At 56.2% G+C, this 15668-nt stretch overlaps 1 protein-coding gene across 2 annotated transcripts in view; it reads left to right on the forward strand.

Annotated features, from left to right (window-relative positions):
• The window catches only part of JCAD (junctional cadherin 5 associated), an 86274-nt gene that overhangs the window by 32274 nt on the left and 38332 nt on the right, over positions 1 to 15668 (forward strand). Inside the window, exon 1 of one of the 2 annotated variants that reach the window (XM_051821599.2) lies at positions 785 to 925. The exons of the other annotated variant lie outside the window; for it this stretch is intronic. The gene's annotated coding sequence lies outside the window, so the exon portion shown is untranslated. Of the gene's footprint in view, positions 1 to 784; positions 926 to 15668 lie in introns of those variants that run through there. 2 annotated transcript variants of the gene reach the window in all.

Genomic DNA, 15668 nt, shown 5'->3' on the forward strand with positions numbered 1-15668 from the left:
TGTACGTCTGTGTGTGTAGGTCACTGTGTGGAAGCGTGCATGTTTGTATTTTGTGCATATCTGTGCAGGTGTGATAGCACGTGTGCATCTGGGTGTGTGGCTGTGACTGTATCTGCATATGTGTGTATGTCTCTGTATCTGTCGGTGTCGTTGTGTGTACCTGTGTGTGATTGTACGTGTGTCTGTTTCTATCCGTGCATGTGTGTATGTGGTGTGTCAGTGTATCTGAGTATGTGTGTATCTATGTGTGTCTATCTGCGTAGGAACACATGTCAATGTGTCTGTATGGGTCTGTGTGTTTGCATATAACATTCCATGTTTCAGTGTATCTGTGTGTGTGTACATACACATTAGCACTGGATGGACGGAGGAGTCCACACCCTTGCCACATGAAAGGCAGGGAACCATCACCAGTCCACCAGCGCCTCCCGCGCCCCCGTCCTGGGGCGTCCCTGCAGGCCAGCGGCCGGCTCCAGCCAGGCGCCGCCCTCCCACGCCGGAGGCCTGAGCCCAGAGGGGGCGGGGCGGTGCCGGGAGCGGGTCGGCGCTGGGGCTGACGGTGGGCGGGGCGGCCCGGCGGTGGGCGGGGTGGAGCCGTGCGCTGGGCGGGGCTGGCGCTGGCGGGGGCGGGGTTGGTGCCGGGCGCGGGGCGGGGCTGGCGCTGGCGGGGGCGGGGCGGCCCGGCGGTGGGCGGGTGGAGCCGGGCGCGGGGCGGGGCGGTGCTGGCGCGGGCGGTGCTGGCACTGGCGGGGGCGGGGCGGTGCCGGGCGCGGGGCGGGGCGTCCGGCGGTGGGCGGGGCGAGCGCCGGCGCTCCGGGCATGCTCGGCCTCCGCGGCTGCAGGCGGGGCGGGCAGTGCTGGTCCCCGGCCGGCCCGAGTGGCGGCTGCGGCGGCGGCGGCGCAGGGCGGCGTGAGGGAGCCCTCGGTAAGTCCCGCGTCTGTCGCGCGCCCGCCTTCCGCGGCCCGGGGGGTCCCGACCTTCGGCGCCCGGCGGGCCTCGCCCGCAGCCCGGGGGCGCGCCCCAACTTCTCCAGCCGGGACGCGGTCGGGTCCGAGCCTTCTCCTCAGCCCCGCGGCCGGGAGCGATCCCCAGCGGCCGGCGTCGCCCCACGGGGGTTAGGGGGCGGGGGTCGCTGGCCCGCGGGGCTCCCGGCGCCCCGGAGCCCGGCGCCCGGCCGCTGACAGGAGCCGCGGGGTCGGGACCTGCCCGCGCTCGGAGCGGGGATTAGGCGCTAATCGCGGCGGCCGCCGCCGGCGCCGGGGCCCGTGGGGGCGGGGGCGGGGACCCCCGGGAGCCCCCCGCCCGACACGCGAGCCTCCCACCCGGCGCATCCTGGGGGGCTCGGGCAGGCGATCGGGCGACCCCCGACGTCGGCGCGGCCGCAGCCCGGCTGGTCCCTGCTCTCCCGGGGCACTGGGGCTTTGCGGGGTCTCCTCCTGGGTACCTCGGGCGCCCCTACCCCACGCCCGGCCCCGCCTCGGCTCCTGGGCGGTGGCGTGGGCCGCGCGGACCACACAAGTCGCAGCGTTTCCCTGTCTCCCGCCCTGGCCTGTCTTTTGGGGTTCAGAGAGGGCGGACATCCCCCCGGGGGGTTTGGGCTGAGGGTTGGAGGATGGGGTGGGGGTGAGCAGAGATGATCGGACAGACAGGAGTCAGACAGGAGTCGAAAGTGGCCCTCGCTGTGCCGGTGAAACTTTAGGGGCCGGGTACCTGGTGTCAGGTAGCTTCGGCATCGCCCTGCCTTTGAGACCATGCAGTGAGACAAGGGTGTGTAAGGGTTTTCTGCCAGTGGGGTGCAGAATCTGTTTCATGGGACTTGGGTTACTTTTCAGGTGCAGTTGGGAGTTGGGTGAATTCCTTTGGTTTTTCCCTAATGTAGGATTGGAATTACTTTTTTTTTTTTTTTTTTTAAGATTTATTGTATCGTCCTGCGCCGTGGCTCACTAGTCTAATCCTCCTCCTAGCGGCGCCGGCACACCGGGTTCTAGTCCCGGTCAGGGCACCGGATTCTGTCCCGGTTGCCCCTCTTCCAGGCCAGCTCTCTGCTGCGGCCTGGGAAGGCAGTGGAGGGTGGTCCAAGTGCTTGGGCCCTGCATCCCATGGGAGACCAGTATAAGTACCTGGCTCCTGCCATCGGATCAGCGCGGTGCGCTGGCTGCAGCGCATCGGCTGCGACGGCCAATAGAGGGTGAACCAATGGCAAAGGAAGACCTTTCTCTCTGTCTCTCTCTTTCAGTGTCCACTCTGCTTGTCAAAAAAATTTAAAAAAATGATTTATTGTATTTATTTGAAAGGCAGAGTTACAGAGAAAGAGAGAGAGAGAGAGAGAGAGAGAGAGATCTTTTATCTTTTAGCTCGATCCCCAAATGGCGAAAATGGCCAGGGCTGGGCCAGGCCCAACCCGGGAGCTTCATCGGGGTCTCCCACATGGATGCAGGGGCCCGAGCATTTGGGCCATCTTCTGCTGCTTTCCCAGGCGCATTAGTAGGGAGTTGGATGGGAGTTGGAGCAGCCCGGACTTGAACCGGTGTCCCTATGGGGAGCAGGGGCTGCAGGCAGCTGCTCACCCCTATGCCACCGTGCTGGCCCCTCCCTTACCTTGACATCAGGGCTGTTGGCCACAGCCGCCAGCTGACCCAGCCTCCTAGAGGCCACACTAGGCAGGCAGCCTGGAGCAAACTGTTCTCACTCCCGCCAGCAGTGGGCCAGCAAGCCACAGAGGCGTTGATCTGGGCGGAGGAGGGGGGGATCTCCCACAGCTTGGGAAGGTCAGGCCCCACAGATTCGGGGGGGATTGGGTGCCTGGAGGAAGCCGGTTTGGAGAAGGAAAAGTTGGTCTTTCCACGCCCTCTGGGCAAAACTTAAAGTGTCCACGTGCTCTGAGTGGTCACAGATTCCAGAACTGCCTGGCGTGGTGCTCCCCTGGGGATCCGCGCTAGCCAGGGAAATAGATAAGGACCCGGTTCTGTTTAGGAAAAAAAAGACAAGTAAGAGCATACCCGTGGATCCTGCTGTTTCTGCATACAGCCGCACAGCAGAGCCTAGACCCTAGCCCTGGAAGGTGGGTGGCGAAGGTGGGTGCCCACCTTCTCTGGGTCCTTGCTTGCTGCCCGAGGCCGCTGCTCGGAAGAGCCGTAAACAGCCTTCCCGCCTAATGAGCTTGGCGGGACTCCACGATAATTAATCTGGAGAGAGTGTAGAATGCAGGGAGTTGGGTGGAAACAATTGTCCTGTTGTGGTTTGCTTCTGATAAGCAGGACTCCATCTGTGAGATCTCCCAGGCCAGCGGGGCCCCTCCCTGCCTCTTGGAGCACCTTGTTGGGGGAAGGAAAGGGGTTGGGGGGGATTGGCTTCCCCCAGGAAGACCTGCTGCTGTGCTGGGCTTCAGGAATGCCCAGGGACATTCACCTGCCCCAGAGCCCTCTGCTGCCCGCGGCAGCTCCGCACCTGCAAGGCGTCCTTTCTTCTGTGTGGGAAGAGTTCTTCCTTGGGTCCTGTTAGGAGCAGGCAGCGAGGTGGACTTGAGACAGACTGGAAGGAAGCCAGCCGCTGCCTGTACAGGAAGACTGCTTGGAGAAACAGAAGCCACTGGGCGGCTGCTCCTCACTCCTGGTCACCTCCTGGCACAGTGGGATGCCTGGGAATTTTTTTGCTTAAGCATTGAATTTTGCAGTGTTTTTTTTTAGAAATCGCTTTAAATGACTTCCATGATTAGAACATAGATAAAATGTAAAAACTAGTGTGGAATAATTTAAATTTCAACACTTTGGTAAAGTTTTGGCTCTTTTATTCCCGAGATATTTACAGACCCCCGGAAGCATACATTATGTACATTTAATAGGATATTTAGGGATCTTTCCACGTGGACCTTGGTGTGTATGATAGCAACGGAATAAAATTCCAGCCTGTTGTAACTTTTAAGGCTATTTTTGCAAGTAGCCAAAAATTCCAAAAGATTTAAATAATCTTACCCACTTCCACCCTTTCTGAATGACTCCTAATCTTTTAGGACGTTAATGAGGTACTTAGGAGCTCCTTACAAATGGGGTAAAGTGGCCAGCGCAGTAATTGGGTGACACAGAATTTGGGGTGAAAGGGAGAGAGGGCTTACCAAGAGTCGTTGGGGGAAAGACAGAAAAAAAAAAGAGAGAAGAGAGAGTAAGTTCTCGTGCCGGCTGTTAATCTGTGGTGCCCTGGCCCTGCCCAGTGAGATTAACATCCTGTGACCCTTTGGATCTCAGACCAGAGTTTTCCATCTCATTTTTGTTGGTCATCTTAGACCAACCAACTCGGGGAGGGTCCTGCTCCTGTAAAGCGATTTCTTCGCAGATCCGGGGTGCTGCTCCGTGTCAGTTGCTGGGGGGGCCGGGACCTGAAGCTCCACAGTTCAGTAGAGAGCTGTGGAGTCCTGCCTGTGACAGTCAGGCCCGGGAGGGGAAATGGCAACCCCATTGTTCACCGTCCTGCCGGTTAAAGAAAACAAAAGCTGAGGGAGGCATCCTGAGCGCACAGGGGCACAGGGCGCTCCTGGTCTCCCTTCTGGTTGGTTCTGCGTCTCAGCTGTTCGCCTCTTGTGCAAAGCCGGCACGGTGTTACATATGCATCGTAACATTAGCCCTAAAAGTTGTCAGCGCAAGAACTATGTACGCTGAGCGAGCTGCCAGCAGTCAGAGGGACCAATTACATCGTAAGTATGGAATGCCAGTGATTACAACTGAGGAGTTTGTGGGGTTTCTAGGAGGAGCCCTGTGTAATCGAGACCTCAGGATGCGTGTTGCAGGCTGCCGTTCCGTGCCGTCAGCAGAACATGTGGCCGCAGGCGCACCGCGGCAGTGAGACCCGTGCACCCTACACTGGAACCTTGTAGCTCACCGTTCACGGATCAATTTCCAGTGTTTCTTGCATCATCATAGGAGGTTTCCAGACAGGAAATGTCTTTCCAGAGATGCCCTTTTCCAATCCTACCTGATCGGCTCTGTTTCTAAAAGTTTTTTTTAACTGATGATGAAATATTATGTTAAAGTAGCTTCATAATACATTATGGAAGCAATATATATTTCTTCTAAGGAAGAAATATAACTCAGTAAAGAATATAACTTAGCCAAGTTAATATTAAATATGGCGTAAGAGGATATTTCCAAGAATTTGTGGAAAATGGAGTTAAAAGATACTGATTTCAATGTGAACAATTTTTGAAATAAACAGAGGCATAGTTTTCTTCACAATACACATTTCCATGAACTTTTTGAAGTGTCTAGTATTATAGATAAATTAGGGAATTCTGAGTTGTATATGCTTCATATTCAGTAGATGAAGTGCAGTTGGGATAAAGTACACGAAGTCGCCAATATTTGCCCAATTTGACCTGCAAAATGCCAACTTGATGTGATTTGGCCTAATATGTTTTATGACAGAGTCATAAAATACAGTAAATTGTAAATAAGGAAATTTGTTTAGAAATTTACAGTCCAGTACCACTGTTGATAAATACTTTTACATTTATTTATTTATTTATTTGGGGGGGGGAGTTGGCATCACACTGAGTGACAGCTCTGTGTCCTGTCTTTATTATTTATTTATTTATTTTTGTAAAGATTTGTTTATTTATTTGAAAGAGGTATAGAAAGACGGAGAGATCTTCCATCTGCTGGTTCACTCCCCAAATGGCTGCAAAGGCCAGGGCTGGGCCAGACCAAAGTCACGAGCCAGGAGCTTCTCTGGGTCTCCACGTGGGTGCGGGGGCCCTAGCCCTTGGGCCATCCTCTGCTGCTTTCCCAGGCCATTAGCAGGGAGCTGGACAGGAAGCGAGGAGCGAGGACTTGAACTGGTGCTGGTGTCACAGGCGGCGGCTTTACCGGCTCCGCCACAGCGCCGGCCCCGTCTTTAACATGGTGTCACATTCCCCTGAGCCTGTGTACCGACAGCACAATCAGGTACATGTGCATGCATAGTATAGTCTGCACTGGAAGCTTTTTTGTAAACTATCCTTTAGTTTAATTTAGTTATCCTTTAGATGGGCATTTAGTTAAATTTTTTCATCCTCACAAATAAACCTTGGGTAAATAGCCTTCCATAAAAATGTACATGTATCCTATTATTTCATTAAAATGCACCCTCACAAGTCCACAGGGTTTCAGGTGCTGAAAGATTCAATCTCTTATCACCTCCTCGGGCTTAAGCCAGGACACGTAGGACACGTTTCCTCCCCAACAGCGCCCCCTGCCCTCCGTCTGGGCACCCACAAATCCCAGCACCCTGGGTCCTCCCTGCACCCTCACCACCAGCACACAGGAGCCTCAGTAATCGGGCCCCTGAGTCTCATCTTGGTTTGATTTGAATTTTCCTGATTCCAAGTGCGGCTGAACAGTTCCTTCAATCCTTTTAAGATTTATTTACTTACTTGAGAGGTAGAGTCAGAGAGAGAGAGAGAAAGAGAGGTCTTCCATCCGATGGTTCACTCCCCAAATGGCCGCAACGGCTGGAGCTACGCCAATCCGAAGCCAAGAGCCAGGAGCTTCCTCCCGGTCTCCAACATAGGTGCGGGGGCCCAAGGACCTGGGCCATCTTCTACTGCTTTCCCAGGCCATGGCAGAGAACTGGATCGGAAGAGGAGCAGCCAGGACACGAACAGGCACCCGTATGGGATGCCGGCGCTGCAGGCAGAGGCTTAACCTGCTGTGTCACAGCGCTGGCCCTCGTTCGTGTCATATTTTTAACTGAGATTTTGTCCCTCACTAGTTTCAAGTTCACCGCATGGGTGCTGATAAGGCCAAGGTCAGAGGTGCTGTCTCCCCGCGCCCCAGTTAGCTTCCTTCTGCTCTGCGACCACAAGCCGTACTCTTCTCCTGCGCCAGAGGAACCAGAAACTAGAGCACCCCTCTGACGGCAGCCCCCCGATTCTCCACGCAGACTGTGGTCACCAGCGCCCCCGCAGAGGAAGTCCACCTGCTGTAGCTGTGCCCATATGGCAGCCATCGCTACAGGTCCCGTTTCTTTTTATGGGTGTTTTTTTTTTTTCAAGATTTTATTTATTTCTATCTGCTGATTCACTCCCCAAATGGCTGCAATGGCCAGGGTTGGGCCAGACTGAAGCCAGGATCCAGGAATTTCACCTGGGTCTCCCACATGGGTGGCAGGGGCCCAAGCACTTGGGCCATCTTCTGCTGCTTTCCCAGGCCATTAGCAGGGAGCTGGGTCGGAAGTGGAGCAGCTGGGACTTGAACCGGTGCCCACACGGGATGCGGCACTGCAGGGGAAGGCTTAACCTGCTGCCCCATAGCACCAGCCCATGTCTGCTTATTGCAAGAATGGCTCTTCTGCATCTCAGCTTTGCTCCCTGGGTTTTAGGAGAGCTCCGTGTCACTTGTGAAGAGCCTGAACACAGAAGGAATGATGGGGTGTGTGAAGGTCACTGCGCTTTGTGAATGAGTCACGTGGCTGGGTGTGTAAAAATTAGCACTGCTAGGGGCCGGCGCCATGGCTCACTTGGTTAATCCTCTGCCTGCAGTGCCAGCATCCCATATGGGTGCCAGGTTCTAGTCCCAGCTGCTTCTCTTCCCCTCCAGCTCTCTGCTGTGGCCCGGGAGTGCAGTGGAGGATGGCCCAGGTGCTTGGGCCCTGCACCCGCATGGGAGACCAGGAAAAAGCACCTGGCTCCTGGCTTCGGATCAGCATAGCTCCGGCCGTGGTGGCCATTTGGGGAGTGAAGCAACGGAAGGAAGACCTTTCTCTCTGTCTCTCCTTCTCACTGTCTATAATTCTACCTGTCAGAAAAAAAATAGCACTGCTGTTGCTGCCAGGCACTGTAGCTCGGTGAGGCACCAGCCTGGCGTGTGCATGCGTGTGCGCCTGCATGCGTGTGCGTGGGGCTGTGTGAGGGAGGACTCATGTAGGTGTAGGTGGGCACCCCGAATCCCAGAGAATGGCAGAGGTTTTTATTTTCCCCTTCTTTTATTTTTTTAACTTTTAATTTTAATTTTATTTTTAATTATCTATTTATTTGAAAGGCAGAGTTACAGAGTGGCAGAGGCAGAAAGAAAGACATCTTCCATCCTCTGGTTAAATGGCCACAATGGCTGGAGCTCAGCTGATCTGAAGCCAGAAGCCAGGAGCTTCCTCCAGGTTTCTCATGCAGGTGCAGGGGCCCAAGCACTTGGCCCATCTTCTGCTGCTATCCCAAGCCACAGCAGAGAGCCGGATCGGAAGTGGAGCAGCCAAGACTCAAACTGGTATCCATATGGAGTGCTGGCACTGAAGGCGGTAGCTTTACCTGCTATGCCATAGTGCTGGCCCCACCCTTGTTTTAAATATCTAATTTTATCTCTGCTAATGGCCTGGGAAGAGCAGCCGAAAATGGCCCAAGTGTTTGGGCCCCTGCCACCCAACCTGGGAGGCCTGGATGAATTTCCTGGCTTTGGCCTGGCCAAGCCCTGGTCACTGTGGCATTTGGGGAGTGAACCAATGAATGGAAGATCTCTCTCTCTCTCTCTCTTTCTCTCTCTCGTCTGTCTCTCTATCTCTATCTGTAACTCTGCCTTTCAGATAAATAAATAAATCTTTTTTTTTTTTTTTTTTTTTTGACAGACAGAGTGGACAGTGAGAGAGAGACAGAGAGAAAGGTCTTCCTTTTTGCCGTTGGTTCACCCTCCAATGGCCGCCGCGGCCGGCGTGCTGCGGCCGGCGCACTGCGCTGATCTGATGGCAGGAGCCAGGTGCTTCTCCTGGTCTCCCATGGGGTGCAGGGCCCAAGCACTTGGGCCATCCTCCACTGCACTCCCTGGCCATAGCAGAGAGCTGGCCTGGAAGAGGGGCAACCGGGACAGAATCCGGCACCCTGACTGAGACTAGAACCCGGTGTGCCGGCGCCGCAAGGAGGAGGATTAGCCTAGTGAGCCACAGCGCCGGCCAGATAAAGAAATAAATCTTTATATGTATGTTTATGTAATTTTAATCTCTGTGCCACGACGCCGTTTATGTCCGAGCACTGTCTGGGGAGTCAGGAGACTTGTGCTGATGTTAAGGAGGGAAATGCAGATGGATGAGCCTGGAGCAGTAGCCTGGGCATGGAGGCCAGACAGACTCTACCTGGGGACAGCCCCGGGGTCTGCCGCTAGAGCTGCATGACCTAGGGCTGTCTGCCACGGTGTCCTTGCCCGTGAGGTGGAGACGGTGTCCTTGCCCGTGAGGTGGAGACGGTGTCCTTGCCTGTGAGGTGCAGACAGCCACGGCAGGAGGTTTGCTGGGAGGGTGGGGCGGAGCAAAGCGCGCCAGGCAGTGCCCGCGACCCCCAGCACGTGGTGGGCGCTCCCAGCAGGCTGCCACGCAGAGCTGACCCTGGGGGCTGCTCCTTGTGATCTGGAGAGAGAGCATCGGCTGGGGTGGGGAGGGAGGAAGTTAGTGGAGTCCGGATCTCAGGCCGTTCCCTGTGGGTCGGTGCACGCGCTGGAGAGTGTTTTGAGCGCTGTACGGCCTGGCGCGAGCATCCTCGAGAGAGACAAAGACTTTGGGAGGCAAACCCGTGGGGTCCCGAGCCCGTCAGGAAGCCCAGCCCAGGGGCGCGTGGCTTTGCAGCACTGTCACTGCCCGACGTCACCCCCTTTGAGCCCCGGCATCCAGAGACTACAGGCTACTAAGTGTTTCCTAGTGGGTCCCATCCCGGGGACTGAGCCCTGTGGTCCCACCCGGCTCAGCATGGCCTGGGTTTTGGTTCCATCACAATTGCAGTAGCACTATAAAGCTTTTTTTTTTTTTTTTTTAAGAACTATGGTTATTTTTCATTTTAATAACAGAAAGTAGGAACTCCCCCTCCACCAAGGATTGTCTCCCCCCGCCCCTCCCCCGCCATGAATGTTGTGTTCTTTCTCCTACACAAAGAGGATTCCTACAAACCCAGTTTCCCTTTGTGTGCGCTGGCTTAGTTTGTTTGCACCACAGGGCTTGTTTCACTCAGCCCGAGCCGTACCTGACCAGAGTAGGGAGGGACGTGTGTCTGCAGCCCAGTGACAGGCGCTGAGCTGATCCCGGAAGTGGTCATCTGATGTCCCCGTGGCCCCGGGTGGCACAGGCCACGGGTCTGTCCGTTTTACAGAGGACGCGGAGGCTGGGGAGTCGAGTACCTGATGAAGCCCCCCAGCCAGGACGGAAGCCCTGTGCGGGACGTCTGCGTGCAGCCTCACGCGCGGGAGGGGGGCATCTGAGCCCCGCATGGCATGTGCGCCCCTGGCGAGGGGCCGCCTGGCGCCCGTGTCCTCTCCTTTAGGACCCTCAGCTCTTGCCGTGGCTGTGGAGTTTCTAAATGGCTTTATCCGTTTGCTCTTGGGAGTGGGGGACTGACCCTAGGGTATACGGGTCAGGGAAACCCAGACAGAATGGTAGTGAGGCTCAGAGAAGCAAGCAGGTGCCTCTGGGCTTGTTGAAGCCAGAGAGAGAGAGATTGACAGAGAGAGAGAGAGACAGAGACAGAGACAGAGACGGAGGGCAAGTGGCGGCCTGGGCGCGGAGGCCCCTGGCTCTGGCAGTGCGGGGCTGTGTATGACCCCGGAGTGTTCGGAGGCCTCAGGGGTCCGCGTCCTGCCCCTCGCAGGTGGACCAGGGAAGGAAGCGGATGCAGGGCTCACCCCGGAGGCCGTGTCTCTGTTTCCCATGTCATGATCTCAGCACTTGGAAAGCAGCTCACTCGGTAGCTCTGGCTTCATGAAGGTGGATTTCTGATGGCATACAACCAGCTGTGTTTCTTTTTTTTTTTTTAAAGTAATTTTTAAAATTAATATAAAGTTCATGTTGCTCATAGCTACAGTTCTAAGGGTATAGAGGTACCTCCCTCCTCCCCTCCCCTCCCCCTTTCCTTTCTTTTTTATTTTTGTGATAATGTATTTTTAATTTACTTTATAGTCACAGGATTAATACTGCACTAAATAAAGGGTTCAACAAGTAAAAAGCCGGAAGACCACTGTCCAGTGGGAATACAGACAGATCCCAAGATTTCACTCATATACATTACATTTTTCGTACTCTGTATATTAGCTACCACAAATCAGAGAAAATATGTGATATTTGTCTTTTTGGTGTCTGTCTTAGTTCACTAAGCATACCAGTCTCCAGTTGCATCCATTTTGCTGTAGAAGACAGGATTTCATTCCATCATGGTTAGATACCACAATTCTTTTTTTTTTTTTTTTTTTTTTTTTTTTTTTTTTTTGACAGGCAGAGTGGACAGTGAGAGAGAGAGACAGAGAGAAAGGTCTTCCTTTTTGCCGTTGGTTCACCCTCCAATGGCCGCCGCAGCCGGCACGCTGCGGCCGGCGCACCGCGCTGATCCGATGGCAGGAGCCAGGAGCCAGGTGCTTTTCCTGGTCTCCCATGCGGTGCAGGGCCCAACCACCTGTGCCATCCTCCACTGCACTCCCTGGCCACAGCAGAGGGCTGGCCTGGAAGAGGGGCAACCGGGACAGAATCCGGCGCCCCAACCAGGACTAGAACCCGGTGTGCCGGCGCCGCTAGGCGGAGGATTAGCCTAGTGAGCCGCGGCGCCGGCCCACAATTCTTTATCATCCGCTGACGGACATCTGGGCTGATGGGCATCTTCGCTGTTGAGTTGAGCGACTGTAAGCATGGGAGTGCACACAACTCGTGTGCTGACTTCACTTCCTTTGGGTAAACTCCCAGCAGCGGTCTGGCTGCTGGGTTCCCTGGCTGTGTGTGCTGTTGAGAACAGAGCCATGAACTTGTGAGACCGAGGGAGTTCTCGTGGGTTGATGGGATCTTTGAACCTGAGGAAGCCCCAGCGGTCCTGCCCGGTGTAGGCATGGCGTGTCCTCCAGTGCCTTTCCCGCTGAAGGCCCTGACCCAGCTGGCCGTGACCTGTGCACACAAAGTTGTTTATAAAATCAGTTGCTGGGCTAGCGCCGCGGCTCACTAGGCTAATTCTCCGCCTGCAGTGCCTGCACCCCAGGTTCTAGTCCCGGTCGGGGCGCCGGATTCTGTCCCGGTTGCTCCTCTTCCAGTCCAGCTCTCTGCTGTGGCCTGGGAAGGCAGTGGAGGATGGCCCAAGTGTTTGGGCCCTGCACCCCATGGGAGACCAGGAGGAAGCACTCAGCTCCTGGCTTCGGATCGGCGCAGCACTGGCCGTAGCGGCCATTTTGGGGGTGAACCAATGGAAGGAAGACCTTTCTCTCTATCTCTCTCTCACTGTCTAACTCTACCTGTCAAAAAAAAAAAAAAATCAGTTGCCTCCATGTCCACTTAGGAGACCCCCCCTCCCAGGGGTAGCCCTGCCTTGACCGGTGGTTCTATCTGCATGTTTGTCCTGGGGGTCACATTTCACATTCATGCTCTGTAAAACTATTCATGGAACAAAAAGGATCTCCCAGGTGGGTGCGTTTGTGTCCGTCCTTGTGTCCTTGGCCCACCCAGTGCCAGATGTCTTCTCCCCACTTGAGCCTGAGGGTCCACGCCCCTGTCCCAGATGCCCACCGTGAGCGTCCGATTCCAGGCAACACACAGAAGTAGTGAAGGGAGAAATGTCTTGAGCGAGCAGGCAGGAAAACCCTGGCCACGGGGCGAGCTGGTGGTGCAGCCGTGAGGTTAAAGGTTGGTCCGGCTTAGCAGCCATCTTCCTGACCCCGGGCGATCCTGTCTTCATGCCCGCCATGGTCTTGGGCACCAGGGAGAGGCTACAGGCTCTGTCACTATCGTGCACAGCCATGATCTAATCACTCGTGTGCCAGCTGTCCCCATCGCTAGCCCAGGGGCTCCTCCAGCACACAGAACAGCTCTTGTTGGCTGTTGCGGTTTCAGTGCCTGGCACACTGGGGCACCCAAGAAGTGGGCTTAAATGTTTCAGACTCCGTAAGGTATCACATTCTGTTCCAAGTGACGTGGATGGAGGATGGCGTGCCCACTCACAACACACAAACACACAAGGTGTGCAGGGCTGGCAGTGTGGCGCTGTGTGTGTCTCCAGTATCCCATGTTGTAGCACTGGCTCAGACTTCCACTGTTCTTTTTTTTTTTTTTTTTTTTTTTTTTGACAGGCAGAGTGGACAGTGAGAGAGAGAGACAGAGAGAAAGGTCTTCCTTTTTGCCGTTGGTTCACCCTCCAATGGCTGCCGCGGCCAGCGCGCTGCGGCCGGCGCACCGCAGGAGCCAGGAGCCAGGTGCTTTTCCTGGTCTCCCATGGGGTGCAGGGCCCAAGCACCTGGGCCATCCTCCACTGCACTCCCGGGCCACAGCAGAGAGCTGGCCTGGAAGAGGGGCAACCAGGACAGAATCCGGCGCCCCAACCGGGACTAGAACCTGGTGTGCCGGCGCCGCTAGGCGGAGGATTAGCCTAGTGAGCCGCGGCGCCGGCATCAGACTTCCACTGTTCTAATACAGCGGAAGATGGTGGCACCTGCCACCACGTGGGAGACCCGGATGGAGCTCCTGGCTCCTAGTTTTGGCCTGGCCTGCCTCAGCTGTTATGGCCATTTGTGGAGTGAACCAGCAGATAGAAGATGTCTGTCTGTCTCTCTCTCGTCTCTCCTTTGTACTCTCTGTCACTCTGCTTTTCAAATAAATAAATAAATTTTTAAAAAAAGAATAAATAAATAAAATAGTCCTTTAAAAAATGGAAAGGTTTGGAGCCAGCATGGTATGTATTCTACAAGCTATGACTTACAGTAGAGAGTAACGCGCCGAGTGACCCAACAAGGCTCACAGACGGTTCTAACCTGCCTGGTGAGAATGGACAGTGGCCATGCAGTCTCCCATGAGAGTCGGGCTGGAGCCCTTGCCGCCCAAGGCTTCCAGTGATGAGGTGCACTTCTGCAGCTGTCCAGTGAGGTGGGGCGACCTCACTGCATTGCCGGGCCCAGTGTGGGTAACGCCTCGCCCGGGGTCAGGGCTGGGACTGGGTGTCCGTCCAAGGCGGAGGCTGTGGGGATTGAGGCTCAGCTCGCTCCCCTTCGTGCCTTTGGTGTTTACTCCATCGGCATCCGTATCTCTTCCTTATCTCATGGCCAGCCCCTGTCCTGAGAGCTGTGCAGGAGCTCACAGGCCCTGAGCAAAGAAACCAGTACCCAGTCTGCCTGTAGACTCAACAGACTGGAGCCCACCTTTGCTGTCCCAAAGGAGGCCCGCTGGCCCCATCTCTGACCCATCAAAGGACGGCCACACACCCCGTGGGCCAGCTGATCATGCCTGCTCGTCCCAGCTTTGAGCTGTGGGGTGCACAGCCTGTGCTCCCTTGGGTGCTGGGTGCCTGGCTCGCACTTTGCCATCCGCGCCCGCCTTGCCTGCCCCCTGCTGTCGGCAATGGGCTCGCTGCGTGTCAGGTGAGCAGACGCGGCTTTGGGGTTCCGAGGCACCTCCTCTGGCCGGTGCTGTGGGTGTGCGCCAACAGGCTCACACCCATCCGTGCGCTCCTTGACCTGTCCATGTGCCTTCCCAGTCGTGAGTGGCGTTGTTACAATGATGGCAGTGATGACAACACGCCAAACCTGTGTCCCCAGCAGGGGTGGTGCTGTCAAGGGCTGCTGACTCCCAGTGCCCGCGTCTCAGAACTGGAAGGAAGCATTACAGGGGTCGTCCGGGTGCCCTCATCCCCGCTGAGGTCCCTCCTGGTGGCCGCTGTGATGGACATGTTAGTGACGGGGATGCTGCAGAAGGCAGTCCAGGCACAGCCTATGTGACTGCTCAGGAATCGGATGAGGGGAGAGGTTCAGGTTGGGCTCTGAGTTGCCATGGGGAAGGCGGATTGGATGGAGGCTAGGAACGGGCACTTGGGTCCGGCACCAGGGCTGTGGGTCGAGCCCCCTGCCCCTCACTGCCAGGCACGGCTCTAGGACTCGAGTGCTGAAGCCCATGCACCCTGCACCCCTGTTCCCTACAAGCTGCTAACTCCTGAGAGATGAGAGCAAGGTAGGGGTTCCCACCATCCAGACACCCCAGACCTGGGGACTGTAAGGTAGCGGCGTTTATGATGCCTGTGGCTTGGCGAGGGCTGGCCAGCCAGGGGTCATTACCTCGCAGACAGAGTCCCTGGGCCCACCTGCCTCAAAACCCTTGTCCCCGTGGGGTGATGCCCCTCGCCCGGGTCTTGCGAGGGCCATTTCTTCACCCCGTGGCAGGCGGGCGGCCCCACAGCCAGCCCTGGGTAGACACCGGCCAGTCCCTCGGCGTGCTGGTGGCCAGGTGCAGTGCCATGCTGTCCGCTCGCTGTTGAAAAGCCTGATGTGAAGAGAGGGCAACAGAACCTGCTGAGCCTGAACTCTGACCCTGGTGTCGAGCGGCCATGGGAGTCTGGGGGCTGTCATCCCGGCTTCCAGGGCCCCTTAGCCCCAGGATCAGTGTACCACAGGTCGTTACATGCTGAGCCCCCCCCCATCCCCCATGCAGGTTATCCAATGGACTCCTTCAAAACCTAGCCCCGAGCCCCCTTCTTCATTTGTGTGTCTTTCAGCAGGTTCCTCAGGGGTACACTGTGTGCCTGATACTGGGGAGACAGCCCTGGACGAAGCCCACCCTCACTCCCACCTCCATAGCCCTGTGGCCCTGTGTGCCTGGTCGGGTCCCTTTCCTCTGTAGTCCCTACCCCAGGGACTTGTGCAATGCACCTGCTTCGCTGGGCCTGCTTTTTCCGCCTGTGTGAATGACCCACGTCACACAGCTGCGGGACAGAGGCATAGCA

Source organism: Oryctolagus cuniculus, chromosome 13, assembly GCF_964237555.1.
Source record: "Oryctolagus cuniculus chromosome 13, mOryCun1.1, whole genome shotgun sequence".
NCBI classification, from domain to species: Eukaryota; Metazoa; Chordata; class Mammalia; order Lagomorpha; family Leporidae; genus Oryctolagus; species Oryctolagus cuniculus.